The sequence below is a fragment of the Pseudophryne corroboree genome, chromosome 8 (genome assembly GCF_028390025.1).
Source record: "Pseudophryne corroboree isolate aPseCor3 chromosome 8, aPseCor3.hap2, whole genome shotgun sequence".
NCBI lineage: Eukaryota > Metazoa > Chordata > Amphibia > Anura > Myobatrachidae > Pseudophryne > Pseudophryne corroboree.
Genome location: NC_086451.1, coordinates 369,575,511 through 369,590,951, shown reverse-complemented (window position 1 = coordinate 369,590,951; position 15,441 = coordinate 369,575,511).

Sequence of the window (15,441 nt, the reverse complement as noted above, 5' to 3'; positions counted from 1 at the left end):
CGGGGCAATGCTGAAGGAGCGTCACAATCCCCTAGCTACAATACACAGGGGTGATAGAGATAATCGAGTGGCTGGAGGGGGGTCCCCTTGATTTAAGGGGCCCCCACTCCTCCAGGGTACTCCGGCAAGGTGTGACTAGTTGGGTATTTAATTCCATGGCCGCAGGGACCTGTATAAAAGTCTCCCCCGGCTGTGCATTATCTGTCCAGCTAGTGGAGCCCAGTGCTGATTCAAAAAATATGGGGAACCCCTACGCTTTTTTTGTCCCCCTTATTTTTTGCACCAGGACCAGGCGCAGAGCCCGGTGCTGGTTCTAAAAAGATGGGGGATCCCGTGTCCATTTTTTCCGTATTCCTTCCGGAATTCGACTGCAATTGCATATACAGTACTGTACCCCTTAATGTCACTGCTTACAGTATACAGTATTTAGACATGAGCTTGTGTACAGTATCTGTCATGAGGTGCTTTTTTCACTGACACTATAACTTTTTTCTATTGTGATATACTGTACAGAGGCGGCAAACTAGCCAAACGGGAATAATCAGCTTCTGCAGAATAAAATGAGATGCTACAGTACATGCCTATATTCTGTGAGTGACTGCGGCTCTATGAAATTAAATCAGAAAATTTAAATATGAAATGCATTACTAATGTGTGGCATTACTGTACTGTATGTGTATAAGGTGTACTACAATATTTTCTGGTGTAACATAAGGAAAGGGCACTACTGCATGGTCTAATGCAGTGGTTCTCAAACTTGGTCCTCAGGACCCCACACAGTGCATGTTTTGCAGGTAAACCAGCAAGTGCACAGATGTATTCATTACTAACTGACACATTTTAGAAGGTCCATACAGTAGGTGGAGCTAATTTTTTCACTTGTGATTCTGTGAGACCTGCAAAACCTGCACTGTGTGGGGTCCTGAGGACTGAGTTTGAGAACCTGTGGTCTAATGTAAATAAAGATGAATGTGGTGGGGTGTAATGTGAATAAGGGGCATTACTGTTAGGAGTAATGTGGTACTATGATATGATGTCATGAGAATAAGAGACACCACTGCATGATATAATGTGAATAAAGTTGCAGTACTGTGTTGTGTCATTTCATCTTCGGGTATTATTGTGTTACCATGCCCCTTCCCAGCAAGAACATACTGTACACTGTTTTGGGCTGGCACTAAATGTGCACATTGTTCTTATTTAGATTATAGGGGGTAGGAGCGCCAAAATGGGTGATGGTGCTGGGAAAGGGGTGCAGGGTTAGAGGCGGAACTACGTAGCATCTGTGCAAGAGGGCATCAGCCAAAATCTAGCCTAGGGCATCATGTTGGTCAGGTTTGGCTCTGATAATACTGTATACTGTACTCTTACTGTACTTTGCATTCAATACAGATACTGTTTGCACACAGGTTTTACATGAATCATTGGCAATGCTGCAGGAGTGTCTCATTAGGCAATCTAAAATATACCACGACTATGGGTGGGGATACAGTAGGGAAGTTCTGTCACCATAAGCTGTCTGCTGTGTATAGCATATTTCCATCTGAGATGCATTTGTGTGTTTGTAATAAGAAAAAAACATTTTACTGTACATTTAGTGGATACAGTATTTCTCCCCCATAATGACGTATCATACTGTACAGGTACCCTCATGTACTGTACCGTACCATACTGTAAAATTGAATATTTATTGGAAAAACATCAATATTAATGTAAAAATAAAGTATTACAACATCCGATTCCATGTACTGCACTGATCAAAATGTACAGTACTCTTATTCAGGACTTATAAAACTGAAAATAACTGTTCATACAGTACACATCAATAACATTACTACTGTATAATATTCTACATTAGTTTATGCAATAATCAGACAAAGGCAATTTTATCATTTTTTTTAATAATGCACCAATTTAAAATTTTAAACAGAAAATACAGAACTACATATTTGTGGCTTGACCATTTCTTTCAACTACAACAGGTAATACTTTATACAGGTGATTTATATAATTATTACAATGTTCAGGTGTGAGTACTTCTAGCCAAAATTTCTTTATCCCATCCACCAGTTGCTGTTTTGTTGTTGGCTTTGCAACACTCCTAACGTACCTCTTCAATTGAGCCCACACTAATTCGATTGGGTTCATGTCTGGTGATCTAATTAAAAAAAAAAAAAAAGCGTATAGAAAAAATTAATTACAGTACATTAGAGTAAATAGAGAAAATTAAACATACAATATTGTACTGTTTATTAAACAAAAAATTTTTTTACAGTACTAGAGTGCTATCCAAAATTTTACTTGTACACTGTTGAAAGAATACTCACTCTGGTGGTGTGCGTTCCCAATTCATACCTTTCTCTTCCATAAATTTGGCTGAGGCGGAGTGTTTAGGATCATTGTCTTGGAATATCCTATGGTGAGTTGGGTAATATTTATTCACAAATGGCACCATACATTTCTCTACTATTGTTTCTTGGAAATATTTCTTATCCATGATTCCTACAGAAATCAAAAAATGTTGTTCATTAATAAGCAACTCCTTTTATTGTGCAGTTACACGTACTCTACAGTACAACATGTATTTTTACAGAACACAGGCACAGAATAAAGTATAGTACTGTACTGTACCTTCGAAAAATAATAGGGGACCAGCTCCTAATCGTGATATGCCTCCCCATACATGGATTTTCAATGGATGCTTTGGGCGTGGTTTTAAAGAGATATGGTTACGTTTCCTGAATGACATTCTGGAGAACCGCTCAAGGGCAACAGACGATTCATCTGTGAAAATGACATCATCAAATGTTTCACCACTCTCAATCCATCGCCGTGCCTGTTCCACTCTCTTTTCTTTATTCACATCTCTTATCATTGGAGATATCCTGTGAAGAGCCAAAAATAATGAAATCAGATACAGTTATGAAATTACAGATTTACAGATTACTGTATATACAGTAGACTGTATGTGCAGTATACTGTATTATATACCTACTGTATACATTAAACTGTACATACAGTACATTAAGTTACATACAGAGTAATATATATATACATACTGTACATACACACAAACACACACACACAGTATACAGTATGTAATCATCACAATAAGCCGGCAATGCTTCATTGCTGTCTCTGAGTGCCTATACAGTAGGTATCTCTTTTGGGATAGAATACTGTATATACAGTATATACACACACACATACTGTATATAGTATAAAGTACACACTCTGTATAATGATTTATGGCATTATTATATCACGTATCAAGGGATTATTAACAGTGCATTTACTGTATGGTTTATACTGCTTTCAGTATTTTACCTTGTTGCGCCAAAGGTCCATCCCATTTTCCGTCGCATCCTTCTGATGCTGGTGGCCGATATGTCCAGGTCATACTTGGAATGGAGAATTCGTTTTATTTGCAGAGCAGTACGCTCATCATCCTCACGAGTTAGTTCCTCCACAATTTGTTGCACTCTCCTACAGTACAATACAGTATGAAAAATATGAATTCATGAACAGCACAATCACAGTTACAATTGATGAAGTTTTTATTTTATTTCAAAAAAATTGTTTATGGTATAAAGCAAGTCATTTAAACATTACAGTAGTGTACAGTACGTACCATGTGCATTTTGTAGGAAATACAAATCTGGGCGTTGTTCTCTCGAATGCATGATAGCGCACCGTTTCTAAAGTGACTATAATGCCACTTTCCTTGAGCCATGCATGGATCTCTTTGATGGTTTTATTTTCTTTTTTCATGTTGGCGATTATCTTGCTCATCGTTTTGTTGATAGTTACTGGCATGTTGTCCAACTATAATTCCTGTATGGAGAGAAAACATTTGTGAATACTGTAGTCTAAAATTTACACATCTGAAAATGCATAAGAGTTTTATGATAGAAGTTAATACTGTACATGTTTACTATCCAGTACCTGATGTTCAAATTTAAGTATTGTATACTGTACAGTACTGAAAATACAACTTCAGTGTTATGGACTGCAATTAGTTTCCTGTATGAAACGGATACAGTACAGTAAATAACCCTCCTTGGAAGTGCATGGGCCCTGTGAGACTTACAGTAGTGTACAGCATAAGGGTCGACTGACATGATGTACAAGCATTACATACAGTACATGTCAGTACTGTATGTAAATTCTTCAATTATTGCCTAACAACAATGCTGCTTACTGTATATTAAATACTGTAGGCCTAGAAATGTGCATCTCAATATAGTAGTTAAAAACACAGGGGCCTATGTGGATAAGCGAGTTCTATGCACACTAAAAATGGCCACCGACCGTGAACCCCCAGCACGTGGCAGCGCTCGGATATGTAGTGAGATACAGTATGGCATACATTTCACAGTTCAGGGGGCAATGCTGAAGGAGCGTCACAATCCCCTAGCTCAATTACATTGGGATAAGCGAGGTCTATGCACATTACGGTATACCGAGCTGGATCGCTTAGCAACCTGACAAAATGGCCGCCGACCGTGAACTCCCAGCACGTGGCAGCGCTCGGATATGTAGTGAGATACAATATGGCATACATTTCACAGTTCAGGGGGCAATGCTGAAGGAGCGTCACAATCCCCTAGCTCAATTACATTGGGATAAGCGAGGTCTACTGTATGCACATTACGGTATACCGAGCTGGATCGCTTAGCAACCTGACAAAATGGCCGCCGACCGTGAACTCCCAGCACGTGGCAGCGCTCGGATATGTAGTGAGATACAATATGGCATACATTTCACAGTTCAGGGGGCAATGCTGAAGGAGCGTCACAATCCCCTAGCTCAATTACATTGGGATAAGCGAGGTCTATGCACATTACGGTATACCGAGCTGGATCGCTTAGCAACCTGACAACATGGCCGCCGACCGTGAACTCCCAGCACGTGGCAGCGCTCGGATATGTAGTGAGAGATGGTATACATTTTAAAATACACCGGGATAAGTTGTACAGGCCATGGAGCAATGCACAGGGACATTCATCATTTACGTACAGTATATAAATAATTGTAAACCGTAAATGAAAGAATTACCGGTCAAATACTGTATGACGAAACTGTGTCAATGAGCTGGAACAGTATGGCCTGTGAAGAAGTTTTCGAAGGCAGAAACAGAGAGCAAATTATCAGGAGATTTCTGAAAGGTCGGAGAAGATCCACACAGCAAGTCTGCTTACGAGGAAACAGCTTTGCAAAGTGGGTAGCGGGGCGGTGACTGAGACGCTCTTTTATTCACATTCACACAAAAGGAATTCTTACCGCTGTGATTGGTGCCAATGTAGGCGCATTCATCCTTACACCAATCACAGAGCATACTGTACTTTTGAATGTGAATAAAAGAGCGTCTCAGTCACCGCCCGCTACCCACTTTGCAAATCTGTTTCCTCGTAGGCAGACTTGCTGTCTGGATCTTCTCCGACCTTTCAGAAATCTCCTGATAATTTGCTCTCTGTTTCTGCCTTTGAAAACTTCTTCACAGGCCATACTGTTCCAGCTCATTGACACAGTTTCGTCATACAGTATTTGACCGGTAATTCTTTCATTTACGGTTTACAATTATTTATATACGTAAATGATGAATGTCCCTGTGCATTGCTCCCTGGCCTGTACAACTTATCCCGGTGTATTTTAAAATGTATACCATCTCTCACTCCATATTTGAGCGCTGCCACGTGCTGGGAGTTCACGGTCGGCGGCCATGTTGTCAGGTTGCTAAGCGATCCAGCTCGGTATACCGTAATGTGCATAGACCTCGCTTATCCCAATGTAATTGAGCTAGGGGATTGTGACGCTCCTTCAGCATTGCCCCCTGGAGTGTGAAATGTATGCCATACTGTATCTCACTACATATCCGAGCGCTGCCACGTGCTGGGAGTTCACGGTCGGCGGCCATTTTGTCAGGTTGCTAAGCGATCCAGCTCGGTATACCGTAATGTGCATAGACCTCGCTTATCCCAATGTAATTGAGCTAGGGGATTGTGACGCTCCTTCAGCATTGCCCCCTGAACTGTGAAATGTATGCCATATTGTATCTCACTACATATCCGAGCGCTGCCACGTGCTGGGAGTTCACGGTCGGCGGCCATTTTGTCAGGTTGCTAAGCGATCCAGCTCGGTATACCGTAATGTGCATACAGTAGACCTCGCTTATCCCAATGTAATTGAGCTAGGGGATTGTGACGCTCCTTCAGCATTGCCCCCTGAACTGTGAAATGTATGCCATATTGTATCTCACTACATATCCGAGCGCTGCCACGTGCTGGGAGTTCACGGTCGGCGGCCATTTTGTCAGGTTGCTAAGCGATCCAGCTCGGTATACCGTAATGTGCATACAGTAGACCTCGCTTATCCCAATGTAATTGAGCTAGGGGATTGTGACGCTCCTTCAGCATTGCCCCCTGAACTGTGAAATGTATGCCATACTGTATCTCACTACATATCCGAGCGCTGCCACGTGCTGGGGGTTCACGGTCGGTGGCCATTTTTAGTGTGCATAGAACTCGCTTATCCACATAGGCCCCTGTGTTTTTAACTACTATATTGAGATGCACATTTCTAGGCCTACAGTATTTAATACACAGTAAGCAGCATTGTTGTTAGGCTTTACGCTACCCACTTTGCAAATCTGTTTCCTCGTAGGCAGACTTGCTGTGTGGATCTTCTCCGACCTTTCAGAAATCTCCTGATAATTTGCTCTCCGTTTCTGCCTTCGAAAACTTCTTCACAGGCCATACTGTTCCAGCTCATTGACACAGTTTCGTCATACAGTATTTGACCGGTAATTCTTTCATTTACGGTTTACAATTATTTATATACTGTACGTAAATGATGAATGTCCCTGTGCATTGCTCCATGGCCTGTACAACTTATCCCGGTGTATTTTAAAATGTATACCATCTCTCACTACATATCCGAGCGCTGCCACGTGCTGGGAGTTCACGGTCGGCGGCCATGTTGTCAGGTTGCTAAGCGATCCAGCTCGGTATACCGTAATGTGCATAGACCTCGCTTATCCCAATGTAATTGAGCTAGGGGATTGTGACGCTCCTTCAGCATTGCCCCCTGAACTGTGAAATGTATGCCATATTGTATCTCACTACATATCCGAGCGCTGCCACGTGCTGGGAGTTCACGGTCGGCGGCCATTTTGTCAGGTTGCTAAGCGATCCAGCTCGGTATACCGTAATGTGCATAGACCTCGCTTATCCCAATGTAATTGAGCTAGGGGATTGTGACGCTCCTTCAGCATTGCCCCCTGAACTGTGAAATGTATGCCATACTGTATCTCACTACATATCCGAGCGCTGCCACGTGCTGGGAGTTCACGGTCGGCGGCCATTTTGTCAGGTTGCTAAGCGATCCAGCTCGGTATACCGTAATGTGCATACAGTAGACCTCGCTTATCCCAATGTAATTGAGCTAGGGGATTGTGACGCTCCTTCAGCATTGCCCCCTGAACTGTGAAATGTATGCCATATTGTATCTCACTACATATCCGAGCGCTGCCACGTGCTGGGAGTTCACGGTCGGCGGCCATTTTGTCAGGTTGCTAAGCGATCCAGCTCGGTATACCGTAATGTGCATAGACCTCGCTTATCCCAATGTAATTGAGCTAGGGGATTGTGACGCTCCTTCAGCATTGCCCCCTGAACTGTGAAATGTATGCCATACTGTATCTCACTACATATCCGAGCGCTGCCACGTGCTGGGGGTTCACGGTCGGTGGCCATTTTTAGTGTGCATAGAACTCGCTTATCCACATAGGCCCCTGTGTTTTTAACTACTATATTGAGATGCACATTTCTAGGCCTACAGTATTTAATATACAGTAAGCAGCATTGTTGTTAGGCAATAATTGAAGAATTTACATACAGTACTGACATGTACTGTATGTAATGCTTGTACATCATGTCAGTCGACCCTTATGCTGTACACTACTGTAAGTCTCACAGGGCCCATGCACTTCCAAGGAGGGTTATTTACTGTACTGTATCTGTTTCATACAGGAAACTAATTGCAGTCCATAACACTAATATTAAGCCCACTCCATTATCCACTCCTCCCCTGTGTATTAAACACCCCCTACCACCCTGGAAGTCATGTACTGTACCAGGGCCCCTTCATTCAGCACAATGCCCCCTTCTACAGTTTAGTGTTCTCCTTCCTGCCCCATCTGTGCAGTAAAGGAATAATTAGCAGAAATTATTTCTCCAGGTCCTACTGTACATACTGAGCGAAAGATAGAACCCCCCCTATCCCCCGCGGAGCATCAAAGCTGCCGCTGATAGCTCCCCCCACCCCTTCCGCTGGTGAGTGGGTAGGGGCCCCAGTGCATTGCTGTGTCCAGGGGCCCACACTGCTGTTAAGATGGCTCTAGTAATTGAGCTAGGGGATTGTGACGCTCCTTCAGCATTGCCCCTGGACTGTACCATACTGTATCTCACTCCATATCCAAGCGCTGCCACGTGCTGGGAGTTCACGGTCGGTGGCCATTTTGTCAGGTTGCTAAGCGATCCAGCTCGGTATAACGTAATGTACATAGACCTTGCTTATCCCGGTGTACTACAGGTATGTGCAGTAGTACTGAATGATTGCTATCACTTGTGGTGAAACACCTATCTTATCAAATACAGTAACTACTGTACAGTATAGTTGTTCGCACAGGTGATGGTAATCATACTGTATATTTAAACTGAAGTCCGTAACAGAGCATTCTGTCCCTCCTGCAGAGGTTCTTGTTGGGAGGCACAGGGAAAAAAGGCAAATACTGTACAGTATTTGCACTTTACTGTTGTGCACTTTATTTGAAAATGTACAGTTGTTTGCTATTTTTAGCATGCTGTGCTTTACATGTTTTCTTATTGTGGTTTTTATATTTTTAGACAAAAGACAAAGAATGCAGACTACCAGATTTTACGGGAGTGCCAAAACCCACCCATCAGTGGCACAGAAACTTGCTGCATTAGTCCCACAAAAGAAGAAGAAAACTGCCAAGGCGGCTCAGAAAGAAAATGTGGTGAAACCACGAAAAAATGCCAAGGCAAAGAATAATACGTTGGAGATGATATGTGGTGTGGCAAATGATGTAATTGTTCCATCTCCTGCAGATCACAGTGTTCAGCCAATGAATCTGGAAATACCGGTGCTAGAGGACGTGACAAACACGCTGCATCAGGAAGCTTCTTTTTTGGACCATGTAGCCACCCCTGGACAAGAAGACATGACACATTCACCACGAAGAAGGTTGCATTTCACAGATGTGAACACCAAAGTGCAGGACTGCCAGTGTACCTGTCCTGTTTTACTAAAGGAGCTACTCAGTAAGGTGACCAATATGGAGTCAGAAGTTGGTGGACAGGTCAATCAGCTGCAGACCGATGTGGCTGGCCTTAAAGAAGGCATAAAGGAACAGATGGTAGAAGCCATGAAGAAAGTCATTGAACAAACGAGGGAAGAATGGCAAGTTGGAGTTTGCCGCACCATCATTGCAACACACCACCAAGCGGTTCAAGTCAGCGGCCTGGACGACCGAGGCCTGGAGGACCGCAGAGGAGGCCTGGAGGACCGCAGAGGAGGCCTGGAGGACCGCAGAGGAGACCTGGAGGACCGCAGAGGAGACCTGGAGGACCGCAGAGGAGACCTGGAGGACCGCAGAGGAGACCTGGAGGACCGCAGCGGACTGGACGAAGTCAGCGGCATGGACGACCGCAGAGGAGGCCTGGAGGACCGCAGAGGAGGCCTGGACGACCGCAGAGGAGGCCTGGACGACCGCAGAGGAGGCCTGGACGACCGCAGAGGAGGCCTGGACGACCGCAGCGGACTGGACGAAGTCAGCGGCATGGAGGACCGCAGAGGAGGCCTGGAGGACCGCAGAGGAGGCCTGGAGGACCGCAGAGGAGGCCTGGAGGACCGCAGAGGAGGCCTGGAGGACCGCAGAGGAGGCCTGGAGGACCGCAGAGGAGGCCTGGAGGACCGCAGAGGAGGCCTGGAGGACCGCAGAGGAGGCCTGGAGGACCGCAGAGGAGGCCTGGAGGACCGCAGAGGAGGCCTGGAGGACCGCAGAGGAGGCCTGGAGGACCGCAGAGGAGACCTGGAGGACCGCAGAGGAGACCTGGAGGACCGCAGCGGACTGGACGAAGTCAGCGGCATGGACGACCGCAGAGGAGGCCTGGAGGACCGCAGAGGAGGCCTGGAGGACCGCAGAGGAGGCCTGGAGGACCGCAGAGGAGGCCTGGAGGACCGCAGAGGAGGCCTGGAGGACCGCAGAGGAGGCCTGGAGGACCGCAGAGGAGGCCTGGACGACCGCAGAGGAGGCCTGGACGACCGCAGAGGAGGCCTGGACGACCGCAGAGGAGACCTGGAGGACCGCAGAGGAGACCTGGAGGACCGCAGCGGACTGGACGAAGTCAGCGGCATGGAGGACCGCAGAGGAGGCCTGGAGGACCGCAGAGGAGGCCTGGAGGACCGCAGCGGACTGGACGAAGTCAGCGGCATGGAGGACCGCAGAGGATGCCTGGAGGACCGCAGAGGATGCCTGGAGGACCGCAGAGGAGGCCTGGAGGACCGCAGAGGAGGCCTGGAGGACCGCAGAGGAGGCCTGGAGGACCGCAGAGGAGGCCTGGAGGACCGCAGAGGAGGCCTGGAGGACCGCAGCGGACTGGACGAAGTCAGCGGCATGGAGGACCGCAGAGGATGCCTGGAGGACCGCAGAGGAGGCCTGGAGGACCGCAGAGGAGGCCTGGAGGACCGCAGAGGAGGCCTGGAGGACCGCAGAGGAGGCCTGGAGGACCGCAGAGGAGGCCTGGAGGACCGCAGAGGAGGCCTGGAGGACCGCAGAGGAGGCCTGGAGGACCGCAGAGGAGGCCTGGAGGACCGCAGAGGAGACCTGGAGGACCGCAGAGGAGACCTGGAGGACCGCAGAGGAGACCTGGAGGACCGCAGCGGACTGGACGAAGTCAGCGGCATGGACGACCGCAGAGGAGGCCTGGAGGACCGCAGAGGAGGCCTGGAGGACCGCAGAGGAGGCCTGGAGGACCGCAGAGGAGGCCTGGAGGACCGCAGAGGAGGCCTGGAGGACCGCAGAGGAGGCCTGGACGACCGCAGAGGAGGCCTGGACGACCGCAGAGGAGGCCTGGACGACCGCAGAGGAGACCTGGAGGACCGCAGAGGAGACCTGGAGGACCGCAGCGGACTGGACGAAGTCAGCGGCATGGAGGACCGCAGAGGAGGCCTGGAGGACCGCAGAGGAGGCCTGGAGGACCGCAGCGGACTGGACGAAGTCAGCGGCATGGAGGACCGCAGAGGATGCCTGGAGGACCGCAGAGGATGCCTGGAGGACCGCAGAGGAGGCCTGGAGGACCGCAGAGGAGGCCTGGAGGACCGCAGAGGAGGCCTGGAGGACCGCAGAGGAGGCCTGGAGGACCGCAGAGGAGGCCTGGAGGACCGCAGCGGACTGGACGAAGTCAGCGGCATGGAGGACCGCAGAGGATGCCTGGAGGACCGCAGAGGAGGCCTGGAGGACCGCAGAGGAGGCCTGGAGGACCGCAGAGGAGGCCTGGAGGACCGCAGAAGAGACCTGGAGGACCGCAGAAGAGACCTGGAGGACCGCAGAAGAGACCTGGAGGACCGCAGAAGAGACCTGGAGGACCGCAGAAGAGACCTGGAGGACCGCAGAGGCCTGGACCACAGCAGCGGACTGGACGAAGTCAGCGACTTGGGCGAACGCAGAGGAGGCCTGGAGGACCGCAGAAGAGACCTGGAGGACCGCAGAAGAGGCCTGGAGGACCGCAGAAGAGACCTGGAGGACCGCAGAAGAGACCTGGAGGACCGCAGAAGAGACCTGGAGGACCGCAGAAGAGACCTGGAGGACCGCAGAAGAGACCTGGAGGACCGCAGAAGAGACCTGGAGGACCGCAGAGGCCTGGACCACAGCAGCGGACTGGACGAAGTCAGCGACTTGGGCGAACGCAGAGGAGGCCTGGACGACCACAGAGGCCTGGAGGACCGCAGAGGAAACATGGAGGACCGCAGAGGAGGCCTGGAGGACCGCAGAGGAGGCCTGGAGGACCGCAGAGGAGGCCTGGAGGACCGCAGAGGAGGCCTGGAGGACCGCAGAGGAGGCCTGGAGGACCGCAGAGGAGGCCTGGAGGACCGCAGAGGAGGCCTGGAGGACCGCAGAAGAGACCTGGAGGACCGCAGAGGAGGCCTGGAGGACCGCAGAGGAGGCCTGGAGGACCGCAGAGGAGGCCTGGAGGACCGCAGAGGAGGCCTGGAGGACCGCAGAGGAGGCCTGGAGGACCGCAGAGGCCTGGACCACAGCAGCGGACTGGACGAAGTCAGCGACTTGGACGACCGCAGAGGAGGCCTGGAGGACCGCAGAAGAGACCAGGAGGACCGCAGAAGAGACCAGGAGGACCGCAGAAGAGACCAGGAGGACCGCAGAAGAGACCTGGAGGACCGCAGAGGAGGCCTGGAGGACCGCAGAGGGCTGGACGACCGCAGAGGCCTGGATTCAAGTGTGCTGTTGCCAGGAACACCAATGATGACCAGCACACCTGCTCACAGGCCACTTCGCAATACATTCGGAGGCTCTCTGAACAATATTGCCCTGGCTGTCATCTCAACTTCCCTGGACGACCATCTGTACAGAGCTTCAAATGGACATATTCAGAAATATGCATATTCTCTGTTCCAGCACCATGTACGGTACGACAAATACTTGACGTGGGCCAATCGTGTGAACTTTGATGGTTCCAAGGGCAAACTTCCGCTGCCCAAAAATCTGGTACATGACATCATGGCTAGGTGTGAACGCCGCGTGAGGATTGGTGATCCAGAAAAGAGGAAGATAAGGGATACCATAAACTCTGTGCTGAGAACGAAGAGGAAAATGACTTGGAAGCTCGACTATGATGAAACCAGATCATTACCTACCTCCTAGCTTCAGCACATCAGCTTCACACAGCTGAAGCTAAAAAATTGTGTCAATGTACCTGTATGACCTGTACATTTTCTGGGGCTGCATGCACTGTGCTGAATCCACTTGGAGCAGCTCGGTTACTCAAAGGGGAGTGCATGAACTTGGCTCACCACATTCCTGGTAATGTAAGGGCCTGTTACAAGTTGCCCCTTTTATTCCTGTTGATTTTTTGGGCGCTGCTGTATCTATCCAGTAGCAGCCGAGTCCATTGTGCTGTGTCCATCTGGGGCCTTGGGCTGCGTTTCCATCCAGGGGCTGCTGTTGTCAGTCCTCTATTCTGGTGTCCGTATGCGACAGTGTTAAAAAGCAAAAGACAAAAACGAAAAATAATTCAAAAAAGCAAAACCTAAAAATAAAGTACAAAAACCATTACCCCGCACCACCACCACAAAAAAATAAATTATAAAAATGTTAAAGTTGATATTGTTACTGTATTTGTGCTGTTACCTTTTGATTAAAGTACCGTACAGTATGTGTGATGTTGGCTTTATTACAATACAGTACAGTATGTGTGATGTTACATGTTCCAAATGATTTTGTCCGTAAATAAAGTGTTTCTTAAAATAAACATGACGTGGTTTCCAATGTTTGTATTCCCAACTTCCTGTACTGTATAAATTAGTACTACTGTATGATGGGAATTCAATTAAGAGTGGTATACTGTATGTAAAACAACTTGGTTAGGCATCTTGCATTTCATATTTTAATAAAAACCACAGGAAACTTCTATTTTTAAAAGTTTATTGAAGAAAAAAAAGGTGTTTTTTTTTAAATAAAGTTTGAAAGTTAATTAAAACAAAAAAGTAGTTTGTTCTTCGTTACATTCTTTTCTTGTGTATATAGATATCTGTGGGGGAAAAAAAAAAAAAAGTATTAAAGTAAAGACACTCATGTTCATTTGTTTTCCAAGAAAATTTGTGGAACCACACAGCCCAGCAATAAGTCATGCTGGGCTGTGTGGTTCCACAAAAGGCATGCGGTACAAAGTGAAATAGTGGTGTCAGTGGTCAGCACTTTGACACGCTAACATTTGTGGAACCACACAGCAATGGCTGACACACATAAAATGGCTGACACACACAAAATGCCTGACACACACAAAATGCCTGACACACACAAAATGCCTGACACACACAAAATGCCTGACACACACAAAATGCCTGACACACACAAAATGCCTGACACACACAAAATGCCTGACACACACAAAATGCCTGACACACACATGCTGGAGTGAAAACACATGTTTGCCAAACAGTCGACAGCACATGTCGGCCAGATGGCCGACCAAACTTGCTCCAAATCACCCCAAACTGGCCAGAAAGCACCCCAGCACACTCAGGAGGTACTGTACACCACAGCTAAATTAGGAGAGAATTTCATTACAAACAGCCAGATCTTGCAGATTATCTGCCAGATAATTGTATGGTGTACAGTATGCCTATCTTATACAGTAGAAAAAGATACTATACAATGGAGTACAAGAACAAAAATTTTTATTAAATAAAATTAAATTAAACTTAATAAAATATTAAAATAGTGGTCCACTAGGAGGTGGACCACCACCCGCTGGAGCTGGATGGCACGCTGCAACTGTTCTGTGGGAAAAAAAGGACAGTATTACAAAACAAATACTGAATACTTTACAGTGTAGTAATGGCAATACAGTACTTTACTCTATATTAGACAATATTGTTATTTACAATGTACAGTACTGTATTGTCAGTACAGTAAATCAAACACTACTGTATGCTGTCGAGGTAATTTAAACATTGCTTTAGTTTACCTCTTGTATAAGTGGGCTGCTGCCTGCCCGCTTCTGGGCCAGCCCACCTATCTTGCCCCTGTCTGGGGCCCCCATAAATAATTGGCACTATATTGGAGAAAAAAAAACATTTAGTCACATTCAAATAGTAAACAATTATTACTGTATACTGTAGGTACAGTATTATACTGTATTGCTGGTATTCAAAATATAAAGTACTGTACAAGAGTTTAGCTTCAATAGGTCATAAACAAATTGTCAAAGGAATTAAACACCACAGTACAAATACTGTAGACATTTACTGTATGTATTAGCAGTCATGACATTTCATGACCGCTTCAGAAAAAAGAGGGTTACAGTACTGTAGGTGGTGTTGTAGGGAGTACTATCCATAATAGTGGACTGTACTCAGAGCCAGCCATAAATAATATGATTCCCTAGTCAAGTTTTTGGATGCTGCCCCCTTGCACAGATGCTATTTCCGCCTCTGAGCCTGTACCCCTTTCCCAGCACCATCACCCCTCAACCATAGCAGTCGTCATTTTGGTGCTCCTCCAACTTACTGTACTGTATGTTTAAAATAGCAACAGTGTGCACATTCGGTGTGCATCCCAAAACGGTGCATGTTCTTGCTGGGAAGGGGCAAGGCCACACAGTAATTCCCCAATCTGAA